This window comes from Trachemys scripta, chromosome 9 (assembly GCF_013100865.1).
Source record: "Trachemys scripta elegans isolate TJP31775 chromosome 9, CAS_Tse_1.0, whole genome shotgun sequence".
Classification (NCBI taxonomy): domain Eukaryota; kingdom Metazoa; phylum Chordata; order Testudines; family Emydidae; genus Trachemys; species Trachemys scripta.
The window spans coordinates 91,447,912-91,473,777 of NC_048306.1; the positions used below are offsets into that span (position 1 = coordinate 91,447,912).

The window sequence follows — 25,866 nt, forward strand, 5'->3', positions numbered from 1 at the left end:
CTAAGTATTATTATGAAAAGGTAAATCAGCCGCATCAGCATAATAGGAGACAACATCCTTTCTTGACTTCATTTTCAGTAAATAATGAGTACCACCCTTTTGTCTCTGCAATACTATTGTGTGACCTCTGATTTTTAGATTATGTACTATGACAAGGAGAGGAATTGGCAGCCTGGTTTTTGAGCAGAGTCTTTAAATTGCAAAATATCCTTAAAGCCTATTTTATGTAGCTATTTGAGAGAGACCTGTATTTATTTTAGTAAGTATTGTACTCAGCTATAAATCTTGGGGGCTTTATTATGAGATTTCATTTGCGGTGTTATTTGTGTGATAGCCTGAAGAATGCTATTATAACTTGTCTTTATGTTTCCAGTTCTACTTTTGTTGTTCCTTTAGCAATTTAAATACTTCACATATCTAGAGCAGTGTAAAAGAACCAGGTGTCCCAGGATCAAGATGAAAATGCATGGAGATATAAATTCTCAGAATTTCTGTGGTTTCAGGTGTGACATTTGTTTCTTGCTTCAATGACCACAAGACCAGCAGCTCTTAAAATTCATTCAGAGCAAACACCCATGGGTGCACAGAAAAAAGTATATTTGCAAGTGATTTGTGCTAGTCTTGGTTATGTTTGTTTCTTTTCACACCAATATTTTAATGGATTTTCTGTTGGTTCTGTTGGATTACTGTCTACTGTAGGAATAATAGATTGCTCTGGAACAGATCTTTCAGAAGTATCACTGACAGTAATGTCAGGAAGATTTGTCCACATGCTGCAGTCATCAACTTCCCCTTTGACACACAACCACTGTAGTATTGGCAGAGTTCCTTGACTGAGATTGCTTACAGCTAGAGGCCAAGAAGATTGACTGATGGTAATAAGGGATGGTCAGACTGATGTACCTTACTACGGAAACTCCAGCAGATTCTGTGCCTTATGGTATCTGATAACAGCTGTGCTATTTTTAAATGTTAAAGGTGAAGTACAGAGCAAAAGTGAAAAACTGAGTTAAGCTCAAACATGCGTGATGAACATCTCTGCTAAAGTGGCTGTGGGGCACACTCAGCATATTTTAACTTCTCTCAGTACTTCCTAGTTTGCTGACAGTATCGCAGAATGTGACAAATTTTGTACCAGAAGTCTCATTGCCATTGATGGATTTGTGATATCAAACAATGATGTATTCTGGGATATTTCAGTGAACAGGAAGACACCAAGACAGTCTCCACAGTGTTCATCTTCTGGAGAAGCTTGATCCCTGTGTAGGGAAGATTGAGGGCATTATTATTTTTCTTGCACTTTTGGCACAGGTGGGGAAAGTAAATGTCATGGACAGGAAAGACTTCCAGTTTGTGAAGATGAGGAATTTGAATTTGAATTCCTAGTTTCCCACCACACAACCCTTAACAGCAACCAACTACCCCACAGCCTGCTGTCTTGAAACCATGAAACAATGGTGGATAAACCTGTATCCTGGCTCCGTTGAAGTCAGTGGAAGTTCTGTCATTGACTTCAGTGGGACTAGAATTTCACCCAGCATTATTTTCTTGAAAATAAGGACCAGAAACATATTTGAAGATTTAGGTTCCAGGGAACAACTATGTGGCAAATTCCATGGAATATGCAGGTGCTGGGCTATATTGTGTAAGGTGAGAAAGGAGAAGAAGCATTTAATAATAGCTCAAAAGCCTCTTGCACTTTTCAGCTTATTTTAAATTAGTAATTGTTTTCTTTGGGAAACAGGCTAGCAAGGTATATTTCCTTACTCCTGTGTTAGGTATGGCATGCTGCTTCCTAACATTATCACACTTGAAATAATGTTACAAATAAGAAATAGCATTTGTTACACAATTCAAAGAAATATTCTTGTAAGTCAAATAGTAATTTCCAGGTCACCTTGTATAATTATACCTTGTATAATTACAGTACAATTTTGTCCACCGTTGATGTGTAGTTGATGCATCATTTAATGTAGCTTGTTAATATGTTGTGAGACATAAGTGACCCTAGTTTGAAAAAAAAAAAAGGGGGGGGGGGTGAATAAACATTCATTTTCACTCTTTTTTCATAAACAAAAGTCTTATGGATGGAGACAATAAAATTCAGTGTACCGGTTACAAAGCACAAATCAAACTGCTTCCCTTTTTAGACAGAAATATCTTCTGAATAAATTGTATTGTTTGTAGGATGCTGATAATTTCAGGAATTAGGGCCCCATATTGCTAGGCAAAGTACATGTGATAAAAAGATCATATCGGCCCCCAAAGAGTTTCCAGTCTAAATAGTAATAATAATGTAAACATTGTAGTTACCAAAAGTGTCACCTTTAACTGGAGGACTGATACATTTTCAGTGTCCTGTGCTCAAAGACATGCCTGATTTGCCTGGACAAAGGCTGGGTAACTTACAGAAATCTTCAAATTTGGTTTTCTGAATGAATATAGTAAAATATTCTATGGGTTTTCAAAAAATATATATATTTCACCCTCTCAAAATCTTTCTACAACAAGAAAATCACTTTGTGGAAGGTACCAGGTTGAGAGCCATAGTGGCTGAAGCTCTGTACTTATACAGGGATTAACAAACATTAGCAATATACACTTACACACATTACCCTGCAAACATGCTTTAACCCGAACTTGAAGGGAAGATTTCTCAGAGTGAAAGAGTAATCCACTTTCCATGCTCAGACAGGAACCAATTGAGCAAAGCTCTTAAGCACCAATTTAAGTCGATCCCTAAACACTTAGAGTTAAACATGTGCTTATGTGCTATGCTGAGTCAGGGCTTTGGTCTATGGTCTCTCGACTAAGCTTACCAACAGTGCTGTCAGTTAGTAACATTTGTGGCATTTGTGATGTAAGAAGAGGATGTAGATGTCCACAATTGAAGAAGGATGTTTATAAGGTAGTGAGGGTTCAGAGAAGAGCCATAAGAATGATTAAAGGATTAGAAAACCTGCTTTAAAGTGATAAACTCAAGGAGCTTAAAGTATTTAACTTAACAAAGAGAAGGTTAAGGGGTGATTGATTAGTATGTAACTACCTACATGGGGAGCAAATATTTGATAATAGGCTCTTCAATCTAACAGAGAAAAGTATAACATGATCCAATGGCTGGAAGTTGAAGCTAGACAAATTCAAACTGGAAATAAGGCATACATTTTTAATGGTGAACTTAATTAATTGTTGGAACAATCCACTGTGGTGGATCCTCCATCATTGACCATTTTAAAATCAAGATGGGATGTTTTTCTAAAATATATGTTCAAAGAATTATTTGGGGGAAGTTGTATGGCCTGTGTTATATAGGAAGTCAGATTAAATTATCACAATAGTCCCTTCTGGCCTGGGAATTTATTAACCTTGTTGCAAGGCTATATTAGGGAGGTTGGGTGACACAATTAATGAGTGGTCTTTCTAGGCACCATCTTACTGTCAATTCATCACAGCTACCTTGTGGAGCCCCATGGTAGATTTTCTCTACAGTATTTAAACTAGAATAAAATAATTTCCTTTATCTCAGATTTATGCCTATTTAGTCCCAATCCACCAAGTTGCTGTATGCAGGCAAACCACTGAGCCCATACAGAGCCCCATGGCCTTTAGTAGGGCTCCATGTGGAGCTGCTTATAGGACTGCGGTCTTCGATTGTAATTTCCTCAAGGCAGGGACTATATATCTTAGTCTGTCTCTTTATGTACAGGACTGAGCATATTGTTGACATTTTAATAATAATAGTGAGAGAAATAAGACATGTTCTCTACCTCCTACTAGCCAGGTAGTTACACTCATTCCTCTTGTAGAAGGATCAGGCAGCCACAGTCTATATGTTCATCACCGCAAGATGCATTACTCTGCTTCACTCCATCTAGTAGGGCTGTAGGTCAAGGTTCATCAAAACTACCAGCGGGAACAACACATAGCAGTCCATTTCCTGAGAAGGACTAGACACTGTGAGCATATCACACCAGTTCTCTATATCGTCACCGGCTCCCTATTTGTTCTCAGATCCAAGTCAGCATTTTGGCTCTGCATTTGTTGTACTGGAAAAGGCAACCTTAATGACTGGTTCTCCATCTATGACCCACCAAGATAACAGTATTCACTGCGGACAATGAAACTAGACGGGCCTAGGGTGAAACATTTGGGCGCAAAAGGCAAGCCATTCGTATAACTGGGTTTAGAGTGTGGAACAACCTACTGGAAGAGATCAGGAAAAAACATATTCTGACCACATCCAGGACTCCTTGCACAAGTCTACCTGTACTAATGAGGGAGAAAATCAAGTGTAAGCAGTCAAACCATAGACTGAAAAGAGTGCAAAGTCCTATTTTGGCTTTAATGCTTACCTTAAGATTCTATAGTGCTCTTACATGCTACAATGACTGGCACCCTAGAGATATCTAAAACAGATTAATCACTAATTCAGCAATGTAGATGATGGTTTTCAGTTTTGATTGATTTAAAATCTCTTTAAAACCTCATTTTACTTTATGAAGTGAAATCAACCCTTTTCCTAGTGCATTTTTCTGTTTTATTTAAAGCATTTGCTTAATTTCTTTGGCTCAGAGTCAATAAGACCTGTCTAATTCTCATACAGCAAAAATCCTGATCAAGGCCCTGCTAATGTCTAACAACTGGGAGAAGCTTATATGGAATGTGCTTGTATCACAGCACAGTATGGAGATTTTAACGACTTCACCTATAAATCAACAAGAGGATATTCACATCTTGCCACAAACACAGAGCTAATGCTAATAACTGATAGCAGGTCTCAATGCTTCTTCTACCTGGGGCACTGTTCACAGATTCGGCAGGAATGTAAAGCCCTGTCATTGTGATCAGGTTTCTGAGTTTAAATACTGTGAGTGCTGAACAGGTTTCAGAACAGTATGTCGCATCAGATATGTGCTGCAGTAGTGAGGATTGCCATGATCTGCTCTTGAGAAATTTCCCTGGCACTTATTAGCTGGAGGACTATGTCTACTAGCCAGGGTGAAAAACACCTGTGATGCCAAGTCCCATAAAGACATACCTCCTGCATCCTTGTACAACGTACTGGATTCTGCATTTAACTACAATATAATGTCTATCAATATTCTGTTTGAATACTTTTTTTTTTCAAATGTAACATACTAAATTTCTCTTGCTGCTGTTATATCTGTTTTCTATCCTGGCTTCACTCAATTTTCTCTTATTTTTCCTATCACAAATCATGGTGGATCTTTTTTCTCTTTTGTCTTCAGTGTCTCCTTTCTGTCTTTCTCCATCCATTTATTTCTTTCTCTTTCCCTACCTTGTGTACACTCTGGTTCCACCTCTGTATTTACCCCCCCACCTCCAATCACTTTCATTCCACCATTCTTCTCTCCTCTATCTCACCACTCTGTCCATCTTTGCCACATACAGAGCCCCTCACAAGTAGAGTCAAATTTTCAAATGCTCAGCACCCTCAATTGAGACTAGATTTTCAAAAGAGTTCATATTCTATTCAGGCATCTAAATAAGGAGCAGATTTTCAAAAGAACTCAGCACCCAGCACCTCCCATTGTCACACTTAAGTCAGATACAACACAATGTAAGTTAGCATGTCAAAATCTAGTCCTTAGAAAGCTTAATTACAAAATTAAGAAATACAAAAACTAAATATATAGGTAAAAAAATTCCCCTCCCACTGAGTGTTGTGGTCCTTGGCCGGTGCACAGTGCAAAAAGCTGACTGTGTAAAGTACGGCTACCCAAACACCGCTTTTTAATTAAAAAAGAGTCTTCTATTATCATTTTTAAAAATACATATTGTTATTGCTATAAAATTATACAAAACCTCATGGCTAAAGGTGACAAAATGCAACATATTGTCACATTGCAACATAGCCAGGATGCCTTGTGGGTGCAGTGTGCTTCATGTTGAGCCTTGGAGGAAGACAAGAAACAAATTGCATAACCTTTTATGGAGCTCATTACTAACTCTGAACTTTAAGGAAATAGCGGCAGAAAACCTGATCAGAATTTATAAAGCCAACCTTAGAGCTAATGTGTTAAAGTTGGGTTTGTAATTTGATCCTAATGGCACAGTTCCAAAATCCTTGTATCCTTGCAATGCATCGTCAGTTTTGTAAATCAATTCAAATTTATTGGCAAGTTTTGTATATCTGTTGTAGGCCTTTGAAATCTGTTGCAGGGTAGGATCTGTAAATCAATTTGAGAGATGTTTGCTATAAATCTGCTGAGGCCTTTTTATTCTTTGACTCTTAATGAAATGCATATTTTAGATAAACCCGTAAACATTATTTCAATTTTTTTCATGAGTCAATGAAAGGTAGGCTCTGAGAAACATAGATTTACGATCCCAGCTTGTATCACGTGTTCATTTTGGTTCTTTACCATTTTTCTGGAAAATTATGGTTTTCATGATGCAACTGTAGGACTAGCTCAGTTCTGCCTTTCATCTGAAATGACTTTATACATCCAGGACCGGCTCTACCATTTTTGCCTCCCCAAGCAAAAAAAAAGAAAAAAGCCGCTCAGACTGCTGCCGAAGCAAACAAAAAAAGCCACGCGGACTGTGCCGTCCCAAGAATGGATAGAATGCCTCCCTTTAGCATGTGCCACCCCAGGCATGTGCTTCCTCCGCTGGTGCCTGGAGCCGGCCCTGTATACATCCATCCTTTCAGATAAGTCAGTGGACAAAGGAAAGAGCCATCTGCAATAACTAGGGCTGAATTTTTCAAATGTCTGCTTAAGTGTAAATAGCCACTTGAGTGCCCAGAAAGAGGCGTAAGTGGTAGTTGGGCACGTAGGAGGCTTTTGAAGCTGTGTTTGGGTGTGCCCCAGTCAGCTGGACCCCCTAAGAACTGTGTATTCCAAAGGAACAGGTTTGGGGCCTGGTCTGGCACTGAAGTGCTATCTTTCTAAATGCCAAGAGGTGCATAGGGGCTGCTCAGAACTTAGTTCGCTTAGTGGTACAGCTAAGCCAAGAATGCAAGCAAAGGTGTGAAGGGACCACTTTGAGTTTCTTGCGGCCTATGTACTCCTATACAATACACCAGGGGTTCTCAACCTTTTTCTTGCTGAGGGCCACCCTCAACATGCTATAAAAACGCCATGGGGGTAGGGGGAGCACAGGGCTCCAGACCGAAATGGGGAATCCTTGGGCATAGGCATAGTTTAACTTCAGTTTTTGGGGGCAAGGGCTGGCGGGACTCAAGCCAGCTCCGCACAGCAGGGTCCAGGGAGGGAGCGCCACATCCATACCCTGACTCACTCAGGAGGCCACCCAGCCTGTGTGTGCTGTGGGGGGATGCAACCAAAAAATATAACTCAAAGCGGGGACTCAGTTCAAAAAGTTTGAAAACTGCTCCGGGTGCAGGGAGGGGGTAGCTAGGTGCTGTGTGAAGTGAGGGGAGTAGCTTAGGGTGCAGGCAGGTGGTAGCTAGGGGCTGTGTATGGGCAGGGGGGCTCCCAGTGCGGCTCCCAGCTTCGGGAGGAGGTGCTGCAGCTTCCAGCTTCAGCACCCCGCTGCCCCTGGCTTGTGTGGGGGAGGTTTGCCGGATTCAGCCCAGTGCTGCTCCCGGCTGGGGCAGGGGGGCCACCAGCTTCAGCCCTATGCTGCTCCCGGCTTCAGCGCTGGGGCTCGGGGCACCAGGTTTCAGCTGCGGGGCTCCACAGCCCCCCCCCTGAAAGGGGACCGCAGACCCCTGGTTGAGAACCGCTGCAATACACCATACAGGCGCACACACAGACCAATGGCTGTAATGCCAGAAGGCATTAGCTCAGCTTAGTCTGAAGCTAGATTGAAACTTGCCCCAAGGTTGGGGATGTATATTGCAAACAGGTATTTGTATCTATATTGTGAGAGAGGGGTGGAAGAGGAATGCAAACAAAAAGGACCAATGATCCTGTCTACAGTGCCAGTTGAGGGTGATGGGTCAGGTGGCTGGACACTTTACCATTTGATTTTTGGGCAATGGTATCAAAGCAGCCTTAAGAACTGGTAGTTTGTGTTATCTGCTATAGCAGCCTTCAAAAGTTACAGGCCAACTTTGGACAGTTAAGACACACAAACAGAGAAATGCCATTGAGTTGAGTGCAGGGCCTCACTTCACTCAGCTAATTAATATTTTAACTAATTTTCTTTTAAAATAGAAAATAAGGAAAAATGCACATTGGAATCATGGCCTGAATATCTGTAGAGATCTTAATATAGTCTGGAGCTAATTTGCAGGTTGGGTAGGGGCCTTCACATAAATATCCGTCTGCACAGAAGTGGGGAAGGGAGAGGACAGCGAGATTCTCCTTACCAACATGAATTCATTCATTCTGAGTTTGATCATTTCAGCCAGAGTGGTACACATCTTAGAACAGCATTAAGCTTTCTTGCTTCCTTTTTCTTTAAATATAAGCCAAACAAAACTTGCTGCATAACAAGAACTTCACATGAGATCCTAATGAGGCAATGAGAAAGGGTCATATTCCTTTTTAATGCTTAAGTACTGAAACCACCATCTTATAGTATCCTGGCATACAATACAATTGAACCACAAAAGCTTAACCTGATGGTCGCTCAATACCTGCATAAAGCAGAGCTCTGAATACTGATCATGTGGGGAATCTTAGTTAATGTTTCATCTTGTTCCCCCCTTCCAATGCTCCTCTAGTTTGAAATCTTTCATTTGCATTCTATTTTTCCAGCACAACAGCTAATCTGTGCTCAAACTGAAATCCCATAGGACAGTGTTTCCCAAACTTGGGACGCCGCTTGTGTAGGGAGAGCCCCTGGCAGGCCGGTCTGGTTTGTTTACCTGCCACGTCCGCAGGTCTGGCCGATCGCGACTCCCAGTGGCCGCGGTTCGCTGCTCCAATGGGAGCTGAAGGAAGTGGCGCGGGCCAAGGGACATGCTGGCCGTCGCTTCCCGCAGCTCCCATTGGCCTGGAGCAGCGAACCGCAGCCACTGGGAGCCGTGATCAGCCGAACCTGCAAATGCGGCAGGTACACAAACCGGGGGGCCCACGGGGGCTTTCCCTACACAAGTGGCGTCCCGAGTTTGGGAAACATTGCCATAGGACATAAGCAAACAGGAGCTTGTCATGTGGAACTTTTATTTTAATATCTTTCCATATAAAATATGTTATTCTTTAAGGTGGCACAAGACTCCTTGTTGTTTTTGCTGAAACAGACTAACACGACTACCCCTCTGAAACTTGTCGTCATGCATACAGGCATTTATTCAGCCTTTCTTCTAACTCCGCTCAAAATTAAAGGGACCAAATTCTGATCTCAGCTACACCAGTATGGAGTCAGAGTAACTCCTCTGAAGTCCATGTCATTACAATACCATGGGTTTAGACCAGCGGTGGACATATTTTTTGGCCCGAGAGTCACATCTGGGTATGGAAATTGTATGGCGGACCATGAATGCTCATGAAATTGCGGGTTGAGAGCTGCCGCTGGGGGTGCAGGCTCTGGGGTGGGGCCAGAAATGTGGAGTTCAGGGTGCAGGAGGGAGCTCTGGGCTGGCGCAGAGGGTTGGGATGTTGGGGGGGGCACTAAAGTTGGGGGTGCGAACTCTGGGGTGGGGCTGGGGATGAGGTGTTGGGTGTGCAGGAGGGTGCTCCGGGCTGGGATGGAGGGGTTTGGAGGGCAGGAGGGGGGCAGGAGTGCAGGCTCCAGGTAGCGCTTACCTCAAGCACCTCCTGGAAGGAGTGGCATGTGTCCCCCTCCAGCTCCTACGTGTAGGTACGGCCAGGCGCCTCTGAGCACTGCCTGGTCTGCAGGCGCTGCCCCTGCAGCTCCGATTGGCTGCAGTTCCTGGTCACTGGGAGCTGCGGGGGGGCGGCACTTGGGGCAGGGCCAGCCTGCAAAAACCCTGGCTGTCCCTACACGTAGAAGCTGGAGCGGGGACATGCCACTGCTTCTGGGAGCCATGCGGAGCCATGGCACGTGTGGAGTGGGGCAAGCCCCCGACCCCACATCCCAGCTTGAGCGCTGGCACAGGGCAAGCCCTGGATCCCGCTCCCCAGTGGGAGCTCGAGGGCTGCATGCAGCCCCCGGGCCATAGTTTGCCCACCCCTGGTTTAGACTGTTGTAAATGAAAGTAGAATTTAATCCTATATTGGTAAATTCTTCTTTACTAAGCCAATTAGCATTCCCCTAACAACCAAAAACAGAAGGGAAAAATTCCACAGACTTCTAAACATTAGAAATAAAATATATTAAGAAACCCAAGGCAGCTAAAATCAAGACAACTTTACTTCTTGCTAAAAGATACCTTCAAATATAAGGCCTGCAAAGCTCCTTGGGCATTGCTTTATTGCACAGATTACAAGCTACTATGTAATTGAATTCTAATTACAGTGTAGGAATAGCCAATGTAAATACATGGGGCTGTTCTCTGACAGAGGTTTATTTATAAGTCAATGTCAGCGATGATAACATAGAGCCTATTGGAAAATCTTAAATCAATTCTCCCTTCTCTTCTACATTGGCAATATGAGAACTGAAAACTGCACTTTATGCTATAACAGTTATATTGTATTACTGTATTACCGTGTAATATTTACTCAGCAGTTACAGTATTTCCATAGTCGTTTATACCTTTAAAAAATAGACCTGTCTGGAGCCCCGTATAAATATCAAATCCTGATGCATAAGAATCTATATCAAAAAAAGTTTCCATCACTATAGTTTCTCCAGCATTAACTAGATTATCCTCACAACACCCTGTGAGGTGGGAGCTAAGGGACAAATTAAGACTCTGATCCAAAGACCATTCAGATCAACGAGTCCTTCCAATGACTTCAGTCGGCTTTGGATAAGGCAGGCAGTGACTTGTTCAAAGTCACCCAGAAGATTTGTATAAGAGCCAGGAACTGAACCCAGCTCTCCTGAGACTGAAGCTAGTACCTTAATGACAAGGCCAGTCTCCTTCTCTGCAGTGGAGTATGATACAGAATTTATGTTTTTATAGATTAACACTAATACTGGAAAAATTTTGGCAGCCATTGCAGAATCCAGAAACACTGATGCAATGTACATCTGGTGTGGAATACCACTCAGCATGCAGATGGTACATTCTCCACCAGCTTCAGTTTCTGTGTAGTTGAAGGTGCAGCCTCACATACAGAAATGATTTCATTCTGCTTAACAGCAGCAGATTAAAACAGTATTTTTGGCCACAACTGGTAGATTAAGAAGCAGATTGGGATTTTAAAACACACTTAATTTGCATACTTACATAACAATTGGTGCTCAAATATCCTCAGTAAGGGTGGTGATATCTGTCCCATCTGCTTCTCCTGTCCCATCAACATGTCAGTCTTGTCTGGATTAATTTGTGCCAGCTAGTCCTCATGCAAGCTTCAAATTCATGCAGGGAGTGGGTTTCTCATTCCACTACTCCAGTCAGATCAGCTGTGATGGAAATGTAGACCTTGAAGTTATCAGCATATAAAATACATCATAGCCATGTTTCCTCATTAATCATTTCAGCAACTTTATGTACACATTGAACAGGAGGGGAAACAGTATAGATCCTCCTCAGGAGGTCTTCATGGGAAATCGGTAGTACTCTCCAAGAGAAACCCGTCAGCAAAGAGGAAGAAATGCCCACAACTATCCTCTGAATCCTCCCAGATATGAACAGAGTCACGCAAAAGCTATTCCTTTTCCCTTCGTTGGGTCTGTGGGTCAACAAAATCTCATGATCAGCCATATCAAAAACTGTTGGTGGATCTAGAAGGATCAGTCAGAAACCTTATCTTCTGCTATTGCTGGGGGAGATCATCAACTTTGACAATATTGTACCAAACACAGAGTTCCATCAGGGATAAATTTGGCCCATGAGTGTATTCTATGATTTAAAATATACTGGCATATATACTGGTGGTGTTTTATTTTAATTTTTTTTTTGTTACTTTGTCACCTGAAATAGTGTGAGATAGCTCATTATGTGATATTAAAAAACCAAGGTTGATTTTAAAACAGTGGCTAATTAAATAATGTTATGACTAACATTGGTAGTTATACCTGTGATGGTAGTTAAATGTTATGAGTCAGGGCATACAATGATCATTGCAGGAGTCAGGAAGAAATACTTCTGCACGTATGCAGCATTGCACAGTTGGTTTGGTGTATTTCTGGAGGATTGGTCATTAGTAGGGATGACCTTTGGATGTGAGAAGTTCGCAGCTGTGCCCCCGCTGATTTTTTTACCCTATCAGTGACTAATATAATCTCAGCTTAATTTTTAAGAGTTTGGGAAATGGAAGCCAGAGCTAGTCATTGTGATATATTTTATTAGGTAGAGGCCAGACCAATTAATGTCTATGGGAGAGAGGAGGCCCCTAAACTGGTATTAAATCCACCACAAATTCCCTTCCATTTGCCAGCTAACTGCCTGCAGCTGAGTTGTTTGTTCCTCTACTGAGTAGCTAATGTACCCACTTATCATGGTAGGGCAACTCAATAGTATGAGGCAGAATGGGTAAGTGAACTAAGGACCTATAAACCTCAAGAGGTGTTGAGCAGTCCTACACAACTACCATTGACTTCAGCTGTGGATGTTCGGTTCATCTCACATCAAGGGACACAGGCTGCCTGTGTGGCCTTTGCTACATCACTTAACCTATGTCACAGTGATGGTGTGACTATTAGTTAATATTTTCAGCACACTATTGAAAGTGTCCTATTGATTTCAATGAGCTTTGGATGAAGCCCTACACCAGTGCTAAGTAGTCGTATCAGAGGAGAATGAGGAAGGACTTTGAAAGCCTTTCATTGGACTGATTTTCCTGTTAAAATTAAGGCTCACCGTTCACTATTGTTAATAACCAGAGATTTGTAGAGGAATAGCTCCGTGCAGAAATGTGATGGGGGCTTACTGTACTATATCAGAAATAAGTAACAAAGAGAAGTATTTGGAAGCAGCTTTATAAGAACAGTGACAGAGACAACTGGAAGGAAGAGAAGAACATTGTAAGGTGGTTTATTAAATCTTTTTAACTGATCTCAGGGGAAAAAAAATCTAACCATCAGCGCTTCAGCATTGTGTCTAATAAGCTACCAGGATATAGATTGTATGGTTTCCCACTGAGCTGTAGTTTCGTTTTATTCTGAAGCCATCCCTTTCACAATCACAAGGGGTCAATAACATTCACCAGGTTAAAATTTTGATATCAAAACGTCCATCACAAATATAGACATTTCTCCACAGGACTTAAAAAAGCAAGACATATCCCATGAAGTGCAGATCATTAGCAGCACATTCGAGGGCCTTGTGGCCACAGCAGTGAAAAAAAGAAGACAAAATAATAGCGTGAAGGCAAAATAAAGTAGACTTATGGAGTCTGTAAGTGTTTTATTTTAGTACTGTATATTGTTATATTAGCCACTGTCCACAGGAATAAGTACCGTCCTACGATATATCCGATTACAGCCTGGCTTGCAATGATGGAATTTTTCTCACAAACCCTTTAGTAATGAACAGATCCGAGGAATTGCCTTTGAAAATAAAGAATTAGCTAGAGCTTAAAAATATCTAGCTATCATTTAGTTCAGGCAAGAAATTCTTTTCAACTGGGAGGTTGTGTTTGCTGGGGAAGGACAGGAAAGATAGTCTAGAGGCTTTTGCTTCAGTGAAGAGAAAGTAAGTTTAAAAAAAAATAGATCCGAGCACATAAATATGCAGGTTAATGTCCCAAAATACAACAGGCACTTTTGTCCTATGATGCTATTCTAGTTGTCAAAGAACGACTCAGTATCTATTAAAAATACTTTGTAGATTAATTGTATGTATAATTTTTCTCCCTCCCACACACACTCCTCACGTAGTGGGAAAGTGTATGATTCCTAATAACGTGCATGGCAGATGTCATTTAGCCAGAATTAGCCCACTGTTGAAAGACACCAGGCCCAATTCTAACCTCAGGTAGAGGGGCTCAGCTCCCCTGGTGATTGTAACCTTGAGTCTGGGAATAGAACTGGGTCCCCGTTGCCACTATGTAGAGCTACCTTCAGATCTTGACAGTCTTTCAAATTCTGATCTCTTGTAGACAACTGTGTAGCTAGCGTGTAACAATGAAGAGGGTTTATTTGATTTTTCTTACCCCTACTGGATGCTGGATGTGTAGGTTCGTCACATGTTTGCAGCATTGGAAAGAAACTGGACAAAACCTTGTTGATACTAAACCATTAGTCAAGCTACTGGTTGCCTGTCTTATTTTAAGAACATCAGCTATTCCAGTAGCAATATTTCCAGAGAAAATAAAATAAATGCTCATTGTTCATGGTGATTGCAGCAGCAAATTTGGAGCTACGATAATTTTTGCTTGGTATTGCATTTTATGAAGATTATCAACATGTGGGTTTTCCCTTAATTATTCCATTTTAACACCTGATGATTCATCTACTAGTTCAGACATTCCAAAATTAGATTAAAAAGACAAAACAAAGGACATGAACATGTGCACATCTCAGGAATGTGTGAGAAATGCAAAAATGGACAAATAATTTTTTTGCTCAATTTATTTTAAAAAGACTTTTCCTAGTCACAATTCAGTTTCTATGCTTTCATTTTCCTAAAGTATTTTGAGGGGATTAAAAAAACCCAAAAATCAAAGTCATGACAATACATTCCATATATTCTTAAACTTAATTGGGAATTCAATTATATTGATTCTATCAGGGATTCTCCGTCCAATAGTTCAATTCAAGTTTAGGGATAATCTTTCTACACAGTAAAATATTGGTTGATAAAACTATTAACCATGTTATGAGATGGTTTGTTTTCAGATGCTGTTTACATTCATTGAAGAGGCATTAATTAGCAGAAATATGTTTTTCTACACAATATTTAGCATAAGATATGTATGCCTTTTTGTACATGTGTTTCCATTAATTGGAAATCCCTCTTATGTACCTAGAATGTCACACCTACTAAACATGGTACAATTAATATATTTGTATTTGTTGCTTGTACAGTCTTTATCTGAGTGATGAGTAAATCTTTCATGGATGTGTGAGATAGCTATGGATTAAATTAAAGCTGTTCATTAACTTGTTCCTGTTGTAATGCAAAGTATATATGGAGCTCTGTACAGAATGAAGAAAACTTATGATGTAGACTACGGAAGTATGCCAGATTCAGTAAAACTCTTTCAAGTTTACTAGCTCACAGTTTGAATTGGATCACTGATGTGGAACACAGAAAAGTAGCAATTCTTCTGAGAATGTTATAACAATAAAAATAAAAGCCCTTTGCCCCCTAAAATGCACTTTTCACTTGTCATGTATTCCCACCATCCCATTTTCAGCAATCATTATGCCATTGTTGTTGACTTAGTGTGTGTGTGTGTGTGTATTTGAGAAAACAGAATTCTTGTGTGTGTGTGTGTGTGTGTGTGTGTGTGTGTGTGTGTGTGTGTGTGTGTGTGTGTGTGTGTGTTTGAGAAAACAGAATACTAGTGAGCTTTTTTGGAGCTTTTGAAAGATAGTAAGGATAGTATTGCCCAAAGACACACTATCATGTTTCTCACAGCTATGATCCAGCACTCTGTTATCCCAGGCAATGGTCATTCCCTGGACACAGACTTGAAGAACTTGAAAGACAATTGTGGTTTATGCATGGACTAGACTGAAATCACTACAGGCATTATATGTAACCAAAGTAAAGCTTGAATCTAGGTCTCCAGGGATACATTATGCTTGAGATGTCTAACAACACTGACAGTCAGGTTATAAAAACATGAAGAACTTATCCCTTTAATATATTTATATACAGACTTGCAGCACTGATTATAAATCATTCAGGACAGTGACAACATATTTTTCATGACAGTGCTTAAGTAAGGCTCTTTAGAAGCTCTTAGCAATGCTTTATAAGCTGAACACTCTTGTAATCAAGAAGCTGTTAACAATCAATTTCCATATCCTCACCTACTTTTGGGGGGATCTGCTGGAATTGTGTGAATTACTCTTAAACAGAGCTTAAAATATACAGTGTCTTGCATAATTGTGTGTTTCTCTTCATTAGCATGTACTATATTTGCAGTGTTTGTAGTCAGAATCTTTCTGTGGAACATCACTACTGTGCAGTAATTTTAAATAGCAACTTTCTCTTCTGGACATATATATCCCATCAGAACACTGGCTTTCATATCCATCTTGAGAAGCTAGCTCAGGAACTGTATTTTTCAGCATCTGTTACAGAGGCGGTTTTAGTGATTTCATTTCTTAGCTAATTGCATAGGATACCATCTGTTTAAATTTGCATTAGGTTTTGACATATATAAAGTCCAACATGCCTTAGGCTAGGGCTATCTGAGAGATGTAGCTCAACTACATTTACTGGAGATGCTCAATCTGGGTCCCCGCTGGATTAAAAGAGTGGGAATTGATAGGAGGACGTTCCCCCCTGAAAGGCCCTTAGCTTTGCATTCACTCCCCCTCCTTGGTCTGAAATAGTCCAGATCTATTGACCTGTGATATTAATGGTTATATTAATTCAGATGGAATAAAATGAGCCCAAAGAGTCAAAGGTGTTAATCTGACTCTGAAACTGTCCTACATTAAAACAGTTTTAAACAAAGTTTGGTATACAGAGACCTCAGCCTGCTTAGTACTATGGAAAACACACCATTAAAAATCTTTTAACTTTTTCATTTAAAATACAGAAAAGAAAGGAAGTTAAAGTATTTGAAATGCAAAGTATTAAATAAGACTTTTATTGTAATGGTATTTGTTTGCTTTCCCTTTACCTGTAGAGTCTTAGGAAGGAAAACCCTCTTGTTTGAAGCAACAAAGAGTCCTGTGGCACCTTATAGACTAACAGATGTATTGGAGCATAAGCTTTCGTGGGTGAATACCCACTTCATCAGACGCATGTAATGGAAATTTCCAGAGGCAGGTATAAATATGTAGGCAAGAATCAGTCTTGAGATAACGAGGTTAGTTCAATCAGGGAGGGTGAGGCCCTCTTCTAGCAGTTAAGGTGTCAACACCAAGGGAGGAGAAACTGCTTTTGTAGTTGGCTAGCCATTCATAGTCTTTGTTTAATCCTGAGCTGATATTGTTAAATTTGCAAATGAACTGAAGCTCAGCAGTTTCTCTTTGAAGTCTGGTCCTGAAGTTTTTTTGCTGTAAGATGGCTACCTTAAAATGAACTAACCTCGGTATCTCCAGACTGATTCTTGCCTACATATTTATACTTGCCTCTGGAAATTTCCATTACATGCATCTGACAAAGTGGGTATTCACCCACGAAAGCTTATGCTCCAATACATCTGTTAGTCTATAAGATGCCACAGGACTCTTTGTTGCTTTTTACAGATCCAGATTAACACGGCTACCCCTCTGCCTCTTGTTTGACAGTCTCTTAGATCAGGGGTTCTCAAACGTCATTGCACTGCAACCCCAGAGGGAGGGCCGAAGCCTAAGCCCACTTGAACCCTGCTGCCCCAGCTAAGGGGGGCCAAAGCCCCACCACCCCGGGCTGGGGGGAGGAGGCAAAGACAAAGCCCAAGGGCTTCAGCTCCAACAGGGGGCTTGCAACCTGAGCCCCGCCACCCAGGGTTGAAGCCCTCGGGCTATGGCTTCAGCCAAGGGCAGTTGGGCTTGGGCTATGAATTTGGCCCCAGGCCCAGGAAGTCTAAGCCAGTCCATTAAACAGGGTCGTGACCCACTTTGGAATCCCAACCCAGAGTCTGAGAATAGCTGTCTTAGATGGTAATAACTAGGCTTGGAAGGAATGGATTTGTATCTGTAAAGGTTGATTTCACTGCACACACAAACTGACAAAAAGTATTTCCATTGATATTTGAAATTTACCAAAATGCAGCGTAAGAAAAATGCTGACTGAGAACTTATTAGGGTTTGATTTTAAGGGTATTTACTTTGTATATTTTTGACATATGATGCTGACAGTTTTTCCCAATTCAAGCTTTAATTTCTTTCATTTTAATGTCTACTGTCATTAAAAAACTATTGCCCGACTCCCCAATAGTTTCCCGTAACTGTGAAAATGTAAATGGATAAAAATAAAAAAAAGCTTAAAATAAACATCTATATTCTTTGAAATGATAAAAACCTACGAATAGAATTCTGCCAAGATTTAGTAATAGGTTTCATTTTGGAGAAAGAGAGAAGAGCTTAGCTGGGATGGGATGCAGCTGCCGATTCCATTTCTGAAAAGACAAAACAAGACAAAACACACACAAGCCATGAGAGAGAAGAATGGCAAAGATAGGAAATCCAGCTTCTGTCTCTGGTGCTGTCTCTCACTTGCAATCTTACTGCTGGAAAAACACAGGTATGGCACATTGTCTTATTAGCCACTCCAAAATCTAGCAAACCAGCATCAGGTTGTTTAGGGCATTGCTTTTATCTGCCTCTCTGGTCACAGGCTCTCAGCAGGGTTGCAGAATATACAGTCTTGGCCAGCTATGCCAGACTTTTATTAGACAGAAGGGGAAAAGAGAGAGATAGGAAAGAGAACAAATAACATCTGGAAAGAAAAGGACATATGGGAGAGTGGGAGGGTGTGTGGAATTTAGTTGGAGCAGATGGAGATGGCAATGTCATCTGGGTTGCTCCCTTTGGCATGGTTTGGGCAGAACATCTCTCCGGATCAGGATGACAAAGGCCCACTGGTAGAAATCAGTCTCAAGATATGGTGGGAGTGGTGACAGCCCAGATGGTGAAGCTTGCGTTTTCCCCTTTTTTCAGTCAGCAATTGCTGCATTCCCCTTCTGATGATTTTTTCCCCCAAAGTCTCTTTGTGTTTGTCTTATCTGTCAGTGGCAGCTTGCTTGTAGAAATGGACAGGATTAAGTTGTGGAGTGCTTGCTGTTTTAGCAGGGTGTATGGGGCAGTGGGTGCTCACTCCAGAGTCTCTTATATCTTTCTGTTTCCATGAAATTATAGTAAAACACATCTTACAAGCTTTTAAATTCAAGTTGGTTGCTGTCACTCATTCAGTGGCTCCACACCTTCTTGGGTAGTCCTTGGGAGCCTTTTTATCTTATGAATGTGGCGTTTATTAATTAATATGCAGTATTTCTTTAATTGCTTTTGTGCTTCCTGTGGCAGGGAAGCATCAGATAACTTTCAAAGCTCATTATATTTCTTTTTTTATTCACTCCATATTATTTACATTTTATTAGAATTTGACAGGAAATGAAATTCTCTTTTCCAAAGGTCAAAATACTCCTGTTCTTTATATAAAAAGTTTAGTTCTCAAAACAGTCTTTTAAAATTCAATAACTTTTAGAAAGTCTTTAGCTTAAGTTGTTGACTGTACGTGACAGTTTTTGGAACTGTGATTTTTCTTGGCTTTCCGAGCTGGGTGAGGGTTTGTTTGCACACTGCCAGTAATTAATTCTCCATTAATGTAAATATTCTATCATTAAATGGCTTCTTACACTAATTTAGCAAGAACATTAGATTCCGTATTGGTGTATAAAGTATATTACCATTTACTTAGCTATATTAGGAGCTTTGCATTTAGCTAATACATTTGCAAGTATGAATTTCACAAATGTTTTTGCCATTTCAACATTTAAGAAATAAACTAAATTTAAAATATTTCCAACTACACGTTTTCCTTTAAAGTTTAAAACACAAGCAGGATTTCATGCACGACGGTGAGGGTTGGTACACCTACTTTACCTAGTTTTATTGCTCTGATCACACACCCTGCATTCCTTTCAGAGTCAGACCTTTTGCTAAAAACGTGAATGTTCTACACGGTTCGTCATCTTGATGTTTTCTTGTCCTTGGAAGATAAAAGCAGAAGCCTTCTGGAATTTATTTGATTAGGTTTAACATTTTGTTACTTAACTGGCTATAGCATGGTTATATTTTAAGCATACTAGCTATAACATACATGTAGGTATATCTTAACATCCAATAAAGTCACAAACAAGTTTGTAACAACTGAATAAAAAATTACAATAATTGTATTAATATGAAGTTTACATCGATATTGAGGTCTCTCCCGGACAGCAGTAAATAAAGCATGGGGCCTGAAACTGAACAATGAGGAAAAAAACCAAAATATTGAATAGTTGCGTATGAAGTGAGCAGTGTCCCTTCAGTGCACTGAATGAGGTAGGGAATCTGTGGAATAAGTAACTAAATATTGTACCATAATGCATATGCACATGGGGCCGAATAAAGTTGCATCCAATCTCAGTGTTCTGCCCACAAACAAATGGCTCCCAGTCATCTTCCTATTTCTGTCATTCAGCTCCCTCTCTCTCCTTCTTGGCTCCAATTCCCAGTATAACCTCCCCGCCCTGGGGCTCCCAGTCCCAGTCTCTTTGTCCAGTCACTATTTAAGTTTCTCTCTTTCTTTCCCTTTCCAATCCCAGTCTCACTAGATTCCTTGTCCCAATCTATTTCTTTCACCTACCCTGCTCCAGCTTCTGTCTCTACTGCATTCAAATCAGATGATTTCATCCTCCAGGCGAATGGGTGGTGGAAGGGAGTCATTGAGAGCCCGGAAGAGGTGGGCTCTTTGCTCTCAATTCCAGAGACAGCTCCTACTCCAGCCAAGAGTTGCCGTTACAGGGAAAGTCCGGCTTCTCCTGTGTAGCCCCAAGGTGGAACAGTTGCTTTCTGGGGGTGACAGACACAGAGTCTGGTCAGATATAGGAACTGCGAGAGGCTTGAGCATGATCAGTGAGGATGGAATATTCAGAGATTTTAACTGCTACACTCAAAGAAATCTCTAGTGAGCATGTGTGAACTGTGACTTTTAAAATTCTTATAACTTGGCCAAATTTGGGTGGATTTTCACGGGATGGCAAAAGGTACATCCCTGACACAAAGGCCACCCTCCTAAATTTCAAATCCCTTCTCAAAAGTGTGGTTGTCCTGGAGGTGTTCAAAGAAAAGGTCCCCAGATTTTTTTTAACATGAACAAAACAATATATTTCCCCCTAACCTTGTTCTTGGAAATTGCTGAATCATTTTGGCTGAATTTTTCCAAAATGATTCAACCTGGGACAGACACCAGCATGGAAAATTTCAGCCTGGATGGTTGAAGTTTGGCAAACATGCAAGCAACTGAAAACGTGGTCTTATAATGAGAAATGTCAGGCTACATAAATAATAGGCAGTTATACCAGCCCTGCTTATAATAAAAGCTATATAATGTAAAGTTAGTATTGTTTTTAACGTTTGAGTGCCCAATCTTGCAGACTTTTTTAATGCAGAACTCCTGCCAGGACTGTAATAGCTGCCAGTATTTTCCATGCAATAGAACAGAGCATAGGTGCCGAGCCGCGCAGACTAAGGTAGATTTCCACCACCTCTTCTGCCCAAGAAATAGTTAAGCGTTTCTGCTTAACGTCATCCATCAAACTTCCCTGTACCTGACTTTTAATAAACTTTCCTTCTCACACTATAGTCCTAGTCAGATTTTAAAGAGGATTAAATTATGACATTGTAAGTGAAAACGTAATACAAACCTCAGGAATGGAAATACAAGAATTATTTTTTCCAATATCCCTACCTTTCAAAATGATGCAGAACTAGAAATGCTGCTACTTTGGCAGGTCATGCGGGGAGCATTTTTGCTGAGCTTTGGTCCCATGATTAACCGAAGTCAGTGTAATTTGGATCAGGCTTTTGTTGATTGATTCTCATGCTGCTCCTGTGAGGTAGGTAATTACTATTATCCTTGTTTTACAGAGGAGGAAATTCAGCCCAAAGACATGAGATAGTACCAGAGCTGAGATTAGAACTAAGGAATTTCTGGTGCCCACCTGTATCCTCAAACCATTAAATGCTTTTGAAAAATTTACTTATAGCCTAAAACATTTTCAGAAGTGACTTAGGGTCATCACTAGCTTTGATACATTTTAAAATTTTTACCTCCTGGCTCTTTCTAAAGTCAGGCTACATAGTCTTATAACAGTACGCCTCAAAATGAGAGAATCTTGTGTTTTGAGAGAAGAGATTCTTTTGGTTATTTCCATTTAATACCAGAGCTCTGCTGGTCTTTCCTTATTACAGAAGTTGAATACAATATTTGTTCCAACACATTTATATCGTTACGTTGATTGGAGCTTTATAGTTACTACTTTATATTTTTGTTTGCATTAATTTAGAGACACACTGCCACCTCTTACTCATTTGTATATAATATATCCCAATTAACTTAGTTTTTTCCCTATAAAATCATGGAATGGAAATAAAATGTCATGGGTAAGATTCTGGGATCCATTATGATAACTCTTGGGAAACTGTTAGATTTTAGGATGACTGGGTTACCCAATATCCTAGACATTTTGAGATAAAAATCTAGATCATTTATTGGAGAGAGAGAGAGAGAGATTGGATTCTGCTTTAAGTGTCCTAAGTGAAGGAGGCTTCCAGCAGTTTACTTGGGACACTATTCCACAATCTAAGTGCTTTCCTAAATCAAGGCCCATATGACCCCCAATTCTGTATAGACCATCATTAGCCCATGGGCCATAGTTTGAGATCCTAGGCATGCGAATGCTTCAAGACATATTGAGTGTCAGCATTACAGCTTCAAACATTATGGTTATTGTCAATTTGTGACAACATTTAAATGATATCCAAATGTATTTTGAAATCTGCCTTGTACCCTCTTCTATTATAAATAATAATGTGCATTTACCTAGTATTTCATTCAAGAATCTCAAAGTGCCCCTTTAATGCACAGCCAGTCCTGTTTTGAGGCAGGGCCCCTTTAAGAGCAGGTGTTTGGGCCTGGTGAAGGGATTATCTGATCCAGCTGGGAAGGGGTCAGGTGATTATAAAAACAAGGAAAAAACTGTATGTGGGGGAGGGGGGAGTGACAGCTGCCAGGAGCAGGGAAGCTCTGGCAGGAAAAGTGTTGGATCCCATTGTAGGCAGTGGACCAGGGTGTGTTTGTGGCAAGTAGTTGGTAGAGTGGGAAGCTGTGGAAAAAAGAGAGGCCCCTTTGGAGGACCCTTGTTCAGGTTAAGAGGCTATGTCTATATGTTAGATTTCTGCTGAACTTGCTTATTCTGTGGTTAGCTAAAGGTTGTTGGTGCATCCAACAAATGGTGCCCTGAGGAAAGGGCCTTAATAGACTCTGGGTGTTTTGTTAATCCTTCCCAGGCTGGGGAACTGGACAGCAGCCTACAGTGCTTTATGTACATTAAAGGCTTATAATTAAACCTGTGTCTCAGTGCCTGAGTAATGTCCTCTGTACAGAGCAACAGTGTTGTGGAGAGGTGTCTCTGCCTCCAGCCCCCAAATTGTGGAGCACCAACACCGCTGAGCCTACCATTATCATAATGTGTGTTGCCCCTAGAAGTGAGGTTTTAGTGTTTGGAATCCCACAGTTGCAGATTCACCGGGCATAGCCTACCATCTCCTTGACCCCAAATTACTGCCTACTCCCTCACTCTAAACCACTAAAACATTCTGCCTTAAATGCAAAAGCAATAAGCAGTGTATTTATTCACAAGAGCATAATGTATAAATGGGGAGGGGGAATGTTTCCAGTCTTTTAGGGTCAAATTTTCAAGAGTTCAGTGCTCAGTTTTTGGAGCAGGTTTTCAAAGGGGTTCATTTCCTTTTTAGGCATGTTGGCTGCTGTGCTATTTTGAACATCTGGACATAAGTGACATAATGGGAACTACTGGGTGCTAAGCACATCTGAAAATCTGGCCCTTTCATTTAGGTGCCTAAATGGAGACTGTGGTCTTTGCTAAATCTGACCTCAGTTGTGGGTGCTGAACCCTTGAAAATCTTGCTCTTAGGACTTAATCCAAAAGCCACTGAAGTCTGTGACCATCTTTCCACTGACTCAATGTTCTTAGTTATAAGCATTAGTAAATGCTTTTTATAACACATATAATTATGCCAACAGATAAACCACCTGCTGATTATTGTAGCTGTCCTGGCCATATGCATCATTAGCTTATGTTCTAAAAGAGCGATGGTATTGTGGCATACCTAAGAAACAGGAACAACTCCTGTACAGCTTTTCAGTTTGATTATAAAAGAGCAGCTTTAAAAAAAAAAAAGTGGTTTGTATTTCTCAGATTTGTAATGTAGAAGTGAAAAAGATTGATGAGAAATTTCACTCTGTCATGGAAAGCCTTTTGAAGATCGCCTCAGATGAATTAGTCTAGACTAAAGCTTTTCAGTGCGCCTCAGAGTTTGTAGGTTGTCTTTCCACAGAGGGAAAAAAAAAGGGGCAATTCTTACAGTCTGGTAAAAGAAGGAATATTTCAGTCTGTAACCAGCCATCTGTCTTGTACACACAGTATGATTTAGAGACCACTTCTGCTCCCTGATTTGTGCACGCACACCCCTTTGAATGGCTGCTGTGGACTCTCCTGTTAATTTGTTCACTATTTATCAATGACCATATTACACACTTATTGTCTTATGAACTGAAAAACAATTTAGTTGAGGATCATGCAGGGATTGGGGGAATTGCACTGACAAACTACTTACACTGGACATAATTAACAAGTTGACAGTTACCCCATTACTACAGTGTTCTAGGAGATTCTGTAGTATTTCCCTATAACTTTTACATTTTTTACTTTATCATATTTCTAATATCCTTCCTTTCCTCCTGTCCTAATGGCCAAATCACTTATCCAAATCCTAAACTTTTCACATTTTAACTACTATATCTGCTCACCTCACCTCCCACCAGTCTATCCATAATGCCACTGCCAAAATGATCTTCCTCAGCTGTCCTTTTAACCCAGGTCACCCCCACTTCACGATGGTCTCCAAGCATCCTATTGTGCTCTGCATCAAATTCAAACTTTGTCCTTGCTTTCATGCTTCTATATCACCGATCTTCTGCCTCAATCTCAAACCTGGTCTCTTCTGCTGTTTCCCCCTCTCCCACATCTTCTTCAATATCTCTTTCACTATCTCTCACTAAAGTCTGCATGCTTTCCTCCATGCTGTCCCTTATGCCTGGAATGCCTATGCTGAACTTGTCCACTAGACATGTCCCTCACCACATAGGAGAGATTTCAAAAAACTCGCTTCTGCCATGAAGCTGACCTGAAGTCAGGGGGAAAATAGATATTCAACTAAATGAAAAACAAAGGAAGGGAACACCAGCCAAAAAAGGGACTTAACCAGCAAGATGAGTATATGCCTTCAGCCCTGATTCTGCAAGGTGCTCTGTGCAACAGGACCCCTAGGGTAACCTCGTGACCTTCTTGTCATCTGTGCCTTTCATCATCTCTCTTCTTCCCCCTTCTCTGTTTGACATTAGATTTCTGTTTCCTGTTTGGTATAGTCTGTATGCTCTTCAAGGTAGGGAACATGTCTTTACTTGTTTTATGAGGCACATAGTGTGTCTTTGGTATTTGAAAACTAATGATAATTATTAATAACAATAAGATACTTAGAACAGGAAATGGAGCTACCATGGTGTGAAGTATCAGAGGGGTAGCCGTGTTAGTCTGAATCTGTAAAAAGCAACAGAGGGTCCTGTGGCACCTTTGAGACTAACAGAAGTACTGGGAGCATAAGCTTTCGTGGGTAAGAACCTCACTTCTTCAGATGCAAGTAATGGAAATCTCCAGAGGCAGGTATATATCAGTGTAGAGATAACGAGGTTAGTTCAATCAGGGAGGATGAGGTGCTCTGCTAGCAGTTGAGGTGTGAACACCAAGGGAGGAGAAACTGTTTCTGTAGTTGGATAGCCATTCACAGTCTTTGTTTAATCCTGATCTGATGGTGTCAAATTTGCAAATGAACTGGAGCTCAGCAGTTTCTCTTTGGAGTCTGGTCCTGAAGTTTTTTTGCTGTAAGATGGCAACCTTTACATCTGCTATTGTGTGGCCAGGGAGGTTGAAGTGTTCTCCTACAGGTTTTTGTATATTGCCA

At 40.7% G+C, this 25,866-nt stretch overlaps 1 protein-coding gene and 1 long non-coding RNA gene across 2 annotated transcripts in view; one reads left to right on the forward strand and one right to left on the reverse strand.

Annotated features, from left to right (window-relative positions):
* LOC117882375 (inactive N-acetylated-alpha-linked acidic dipeptidase-like protein 2) overlaps positions 1-25,866 on the forward strand; it is a 119,659-nt gene that overhangs the window by 29,400 nt on the left and 64,393 nt on the right. The window lies entirely within an intron of this gene.
* Positions 11,244-20,464, reverse strand: LOC117882611. Its single transcript, XR_004647055.1, has 3 exons — positions 20,408-20,464; positions 19,663-19,768; positions 11,244-11,412 (listed from the first exon to the last, which is right to left on the reverse strand). It is a non-coding gene; the product is annotated as an uncharacterized LOC117882611 (long non-coding RNA).